The sequence below is a fragment of the Gekko japonicus genome, unplaced genomic scaffold, assembly GCF_001447785.1.
Source record: "Gekko japonicus isolate JY-2015 unplaced genomic scaffold, Gekko_japonicus_V1.1 scaffold616, whole genome shotgun sequence".
In the NCBI taxonomy this organism is placed as follows: domain Eukaryota; kingdom Metazoa; phylum Chordata; class Lepidosauria; order Squamata; family Gekkonidae; genus Gekko; species Gekko japonicus.
The window spans coordinates 763,561-770,132 of NW_015167554.1; positions in this window are offsets into that span (position 1 = coordinate 763,561).

The following is a 6,572-nucleotide window of genomic DNA, read 5'->3' on the forward strand; positions in this document are numbered from 1 at the left end:
CTCCTCTCGCCCGCCTCCCCCCGCGGCAGTCCCCGGCTGGCAAGAGAAGGCCGCGGCCTCCTCTCGCCCGCCTCCCCCCCAACACTCCTCTTTTACTTCCTTCCTATCTGTCTGGGTAGACCTGGCCTCTGGAGACCAGGTCTACCCACCCCAATCCACTATGTGGGTAGACCTGGCCTCTGGAGACCAGGTCTACCAACCCCCTTCCACTATCTTCGTAGGCCTGGCCTCTGGAGACCAGGTCTACCCAACCCCTTTCACCGTATTGGTAGACCTGGGCTCTGGAGACCAGGTGTACCCACCACAAACCACTATGTGGGTAGACCTGGCGTCTGGAGACCAGGTCTACCGACCTCCTTCCACTATCTTGGTAGGCCTGGCCTCTGGAGACCAGGTCTACCCAACTTCTTCCACTATACTGGTAGACCTGGCCTCTGGAGAACAGGACTACCCACCCCATTCCACTATCAGGACTGTTGTGCCAGTGAATAGGCCAGGTCTACTACTGTGGTGGGATGCGGTGGGTAAACTTCCAGATACCAGGTCTACCAATACACTGGAATATGGTGGGTGGACCTGTTCTCTCCATGGCCCACCCACCAACCCTACCTTTCTAGGGCCCGTTGTATTCCTCCTCAACGGGCTTTACGGCTAGTGTAATGATAAATAAAGAGTCTAGGTCATATCACAGGAAAGGTCCAGCCACCTTCAGTCTTACTCCCACAGGTGGCTGTACATGGAGCAGAAGTAGAAGTTTGTATGAGAGCAATAGGCTCCTTGGACACTTTGATCTTAGACTATTTAGGATTTTAAAGTTAAAGACAGATTGTTCTAGTTGAATTTCATGACTTAGTGGTAAAGGGGTGACGCTCGTCATAGGACCATAGTCAGAAGAGTCCCTGTTATGTGGTTCCTTGATGCCTTTGCCTCATATGCCTTCTTCACCCTATGTTCCTGCCCAGGAACTAAGATCACACAGAAGGGCTCTCTTGACTGTCCCATCAACCAAAGAAACTCATCTGGTGGATACACACGACAGGGTCTTTTCATTGACAGCCCCAGAATTACGGAACAACTTCCCTCACTCTCAGTCTTTAGGATGCAGCTGAACGCAGTTTATTCATGATGACATTCAATGAGTTGAATAGAACAAAGTTTGAGTCCAATGGCACCTTTAAGACCAACAGAGTTTAATTCTGAGTATAAGCTTTCGTGTGCATGGCTGTTCTGGCTACCGACAGGTTTAAATTATTGGTTTCAATCTAGTGGGGGGTTTGTGTGTGTGTGTTTTGTGTTTTGTTATTAATTACATCGGAGGCTGCCTTGAGTTCTTGTAAGAAGAGAGAGAGAGAGAGAGAGAGAGAGAGAGAGAGAGAGAGAGAGAGAGAAAGAAAGAAAGAAAGAAAGAAAGAAAGAAAGAAAGAAAGAAAGAGTTAGGTGTCCCCTTCCCAAAGAAAGCTGTTGAAAATGATGACTGGGCAAAAGGCGGAGAGTCAGTTCTCTTATAGATCTATTCAGACTAGTAATGCTATCTTTCAGAATTCATCACTTGCTTTAGTTGGCCTGTTCCAGCCCTACCTCAATAGACATTATGGTGATTGTTGGAGTAATCCCGACAAATGAGCACCCGGAACTTTGAAGTGCAAATTGGGATGCCATCCAGCATGTTGGGCCGAGGGCACGTTACTCCCTCTTGGCCTCAAAGATTTCTGTCAGCTGCCAAGGGAGGCAGGGAGCCGCATATATTTATTTAGTCTGGTGAGAATTAATTAAATAGAGAGAGTGTGTGTATAAAGATGTTTCAGGGCTTATTAATACTTGATAAAATCAATGGCTTTCCTTTCCAAGGTACTCTCATACGAAGGGAAGAATGAAAGATATAGCATTAAGCACTATAAAGATTCATGCTTTCTTTCCCAATGTTGGAATAAAGCCATTATTTTCCTCTCTCCAGATATTTTCAGCACTGATAAAAGTGTTCTGGGCGTAAAGGTCTAAGATAGTAACCAATTTTCATAATACCCTTTTTTTTTGATAGCTCTTTTTAGAATTTACACTTGTAACTTTGATGAAATAGGATTTTATGTATATACCTATACCTTGTCCAGTATAGTGTAGTGGTTAGAGTGGCAGACTAGGATTTAGGAGACTAGGGTTTAGGAGAGCCAACTTTTTTCACTCAGTCCCTCTGAATTCTGATCCTTAATACAGCCCCCATCCCACATGGTTTTTAGTCAATGCAGGTCCCATGAACCCCAGCACAGGATGATCATGCAGTCAAAGGAGACTCTTCCGCCTACTTTCACCAGTAGGAGAGTTGCTTGGATTCAGCCTCAGGTTCAAGTCCCCATTCTGCCATTTTACCTTGAACCAGTCAGTCTCATTTATCTTAATGTATCTCACAGTCTTGTGGTGAGGAGAAACTGGGGAAAGAGATAACCATTTATGCTGCCCTGAGTTCCTTGAAGGATGTGTGGGATACAAAGCTGTTACTTAGAACTTCGCCATGGAGAGAAATGTATGTTTCATTACATTTTCTTCAGTACAATATATTTCCACAAGCATAGGGTTGAAACTCAGAAGAGGCTTCTGGGTCAGTTTGAAGACCTAAAGATGGAAGGGCAGGTGCAAAGGAAAGATGAGAAGGTTCCTGTAGACATTAGGTGCTGGAGAGCTTACATGCCCTCCCTTCAGGGCTGATCCCTGGTGTCAAATCAAAGCAACTTCATTGGTCAACCAGGCCATCTGTATCAGTGAGGTAGGTGTGGGAAGGGGAATGTAGTGGGACACATAGGGCTGCGGAACCAGGAGAGAAATGCAGAGGTCATTTCGGGGGGGGGGATCGCGGGGGATCGCAGTTCCCCCGGGTGAGGTACAGGGGGGCACATGATGAAGCCCTACCCCCTGCTTCTGGTTGCAACAGTGTGGGAAGGGGAATGTAGTGGGACACATAGGGCTGCGGAACCAGGAGAGAAATGCAGAGGTCATTTCGGGGGGGGGATCGTGGGGGATCGCAGCTCCCCCGGGTGAGGTACAGGGGGGCACATGATTAAGCCCTTCCCCCTGCTTCTGGCCGCCCTACTTCCGGCCCTCATTCAGCCAGGAGGAGGCAGGAGAAGAGGGAGGGTAAGTTGCTTCCTCCCTGCCTCTCCCCACCCCTGCCTGCCTGGGGCCAGGGAGGGTCGTTGCGGTGCTTCCTTGCACTCCCGCCGGCCTTGCAGGTCCACCGCCGGGCCCCTCATGGGGCTTGGCAGTGGAGCTGCAAGGCTGGTGGTGGCGGCCGGGACCGTTGGGGGTGGTGTGTGTGGCCTTATGACACACTTCCGGTGATGTCAGGGTGTGTGGCATATGCTAATGAGTTATGCTAATGAGTTCCCCTAGCTCTTTTTCTATGAAACGACCCCTGGAGAAATGGAAGATCTTAACAAGGAAAAGAGACTGAACTGCATATGGGGCTTCATTTTATATCTAGGAATGAAAGAGTGGGAACAAGTAATGCTATGACCTTCACAGGTATTGCACTAAAAACAGTTTTAAAAAGTCATTTTATATACTAGGACCAGGGTCAGGGGATACATAATTTTTTTAAATGAGCTATAGTTGGAGTTTATGTTCTGTTTTTTAATCTGTTTAGTCAGAGGCATATGTATCAGCACACTAAGCCACTTGCGGCATTCACTTACCTTGAACTTTCTGCATTGCTATCAAAGTCATATGTAACCCAAGGTCAGGGGCAGGGTATGTGTCATGTAAATATGCAAGTAGAAAATTCATGAGGACTACTGAGAAAACAAAACATTTCCTTTGCGAGGCTATTCTTGTAAAACAAATTCACCTGGAATTTAGTTACTTATTATTTATTATATTTATTAAGTGGGGAATTTTTTTTTTAGCTTTTTTCCCCAATGGGGACCCAAGGTTGCTTACAAAAATACACTTTTAAATGTTTAAATAAAACACAATATTAAAAAAAACTATAAACCAGATTCCTGGCTTGCTGTCCACCAGGTTAATCTATCTGGCCAAGAGTTGTGATTCATGGCTAAGAGCCATGAGCCAAGAGCCCATTGACTTTTGCCCTTAGGCTCATACTCAAGGTTTCATATTCTCAAGCTATAAATACTTACAACAGCATGGGGGGGGGGGGACTTTGTCTGAGTGTTTCAAGCTGGCAGCCATCTGTGGAACAACACCCACCAACCAGTTGCAACAGTTTGACGAAAGCAAACATCAGGTTAGATCTGACCAGCTTTCAATTGATAAAAAAGGAAATACATACCTTGATCACCAAAACAGACCTAATAGCCCTGACCTGGATAGCCCAGGCAAGTCCAATTTCATCAGATCTTGGAAACTAAGTTGGGACAACCTTGGCAAGTATTTGGAAGGGAGACCTCCAAGGAATACCAGGGCTTGGGAAGCAGAGGCAGGAAATCAAGCCACCTCTCTGAAATGTCCAAACCCCATTAGGGGTTACCAGAAGTCACCATGACTTCAAGGCATGCAAGCGCACACACATACAGAAACCCCCACAAAAAGACCCCCCAAAAAGTCTAATAATGGTATTTGATTTGATCACCAGAAGGCTATGGGGGAGAGCATGAGACCTGCATAGACAAAAGTCACATGGAGTGAGGGCTGCAGTCAGGAAGGAAAGTGTGCCATTTTTTGTTACAAAACTGGCAGGATCCAACCCAGAGCATGGAACAGTTACCTAGGTAACACACTACCTTCCTACACTCAAACCACAGGTGGCAGCATGAAAACACACTAAAATGGCAAATACTTTATTCTGTTTAAAATGCTGAAGAAAGAAGCAAGTATTTGTTGGGACATTCAAGAATGCTATTGATAATTTCTGATCAGGTTAGACCAATCACAGTGGGGAAAGATGGAAGGAAGAATCACAGTCCAAAAATGTGTATATTAGGCTTTCACAGGCCCCGGTCACACGGCAAAGTTGCCACGGGAGAGGCACGGATGGTGGGCGGATTATCCGGGTATGATCACACCCCAACATCTAGGAAGCTGAGAGCACCCGTGGCTTACCGCCGACAATGCGCCGTTTGCCACGGGCTGCCTCCAGACGCCCGTGGTATGATTGCGCTGGCGCGTTGCATTCCCCTTCGGTCCCTCGTTTACCCGCCGGCAACGAGAGAAGGACCCGTGGTGTGCCGCCGGCACGTCTGATCACGTAATCGCACATCAAACTGCACTGGGGCAATTAGCTACGCCTCTGCGATATCCGGCCTGTGTGACCAGGGCCAGAGATCCTCAGTTGTGTAAAGTGTCTCAACAGCGTACAGGTAATGCTCTAGAATCAAGACAATTTATTTGAAGGTCTGAAGTTCCAGCCATCCAGTTGTATATGACTTTGAGAAGAAATCTTGCCCCAGCCTCTCTCCAGAAATTTTATTTATTTAGTACAGTTGTACGATACCTTTCCACCTTCCTGTTGGCTAGCAGCTTAAAAGTACAAACTGTCATACTTAAAATTTCTTAAAAGAATGAATCAGAACCAACCAAGTGCAATACCAAAAGCCAGCAATCAGTGTTCTCTCATGTCTTCAGTTTGTTTCTGAAAGCTTGCTGGGAATAATGTTAAAATATTACTGTTTCATGGTTATATTCTAAAACTATGATTTAAGACTTGGAATGGCAGCCACAAAGGAAGTAGAAATGTTCCTTAAATGTAATGAAGTGTTTCTAGCACCCAAGATCAAGATAATTCATCCTATTATATTCATCCATTACTACATATGGATATGAAAGTTGGACAATGAAGACAAAGGATGAGAAGAAAATAGATTCATTTGACATTCGATGTTGGAGGAGAATTTTATGGAAAACATGGACTGCCAAAAAAACAAATACATGGGTTCCATGTCAAATCAAGCCAGAATTCTCCCTAGAAGCTAAAATGACTAAACCAAGGCCATTGTACTTTGGTCACATCATGAGAAACAAGATGCTCTGGAAAAGACAGTGATACTAAGAAAAGGTGACGACAGCAGGAAAAGAGGAAGACTCAATATGAGATGGATTGACTTACTAAAGACAGCCACAGCCTACAGTTTGCAAGGCCTGAGCAAAGCTGTTAATGATAGGTTGCTCTGGAGATCATTAATTCATAGGTTCACCATAAGAAAGAAGTGACTTGACAGCACTTAACATACATGCATGTCAGGGCTATTTTTGGGCAGGAACGCACAGGAACGGAGTTCCGGCCGGCTTCAGAGTTGGCCATGCCCACTACAGCCAAAACCTCTGCATGCCTGGCTACAGAGGGAAGGCCTGGAGAGCGACCCCCCCTCCAGTGACTCCAAGGCGGGTGGGCCAGGGGGCCCCTGGAAGGATCGGGGAGGCATTTAAATGCCTCCCCATGCCTTCCCCAGCCTGTCCAAGGGCTGGCTTGCCCGGGCTGCCCACAGCTGCAGGGCACTTAGGCCAGCCAAGGGAAGGCATGGAGTGTGGCCTGATATGCTAATGAGCTGTGCTGTCAGGGGTGTGGCCTAGTATGCTAATGAGTTTCTGCTGTTGGGTGTGACCTGTTATGGTAATGAATTCCTGCT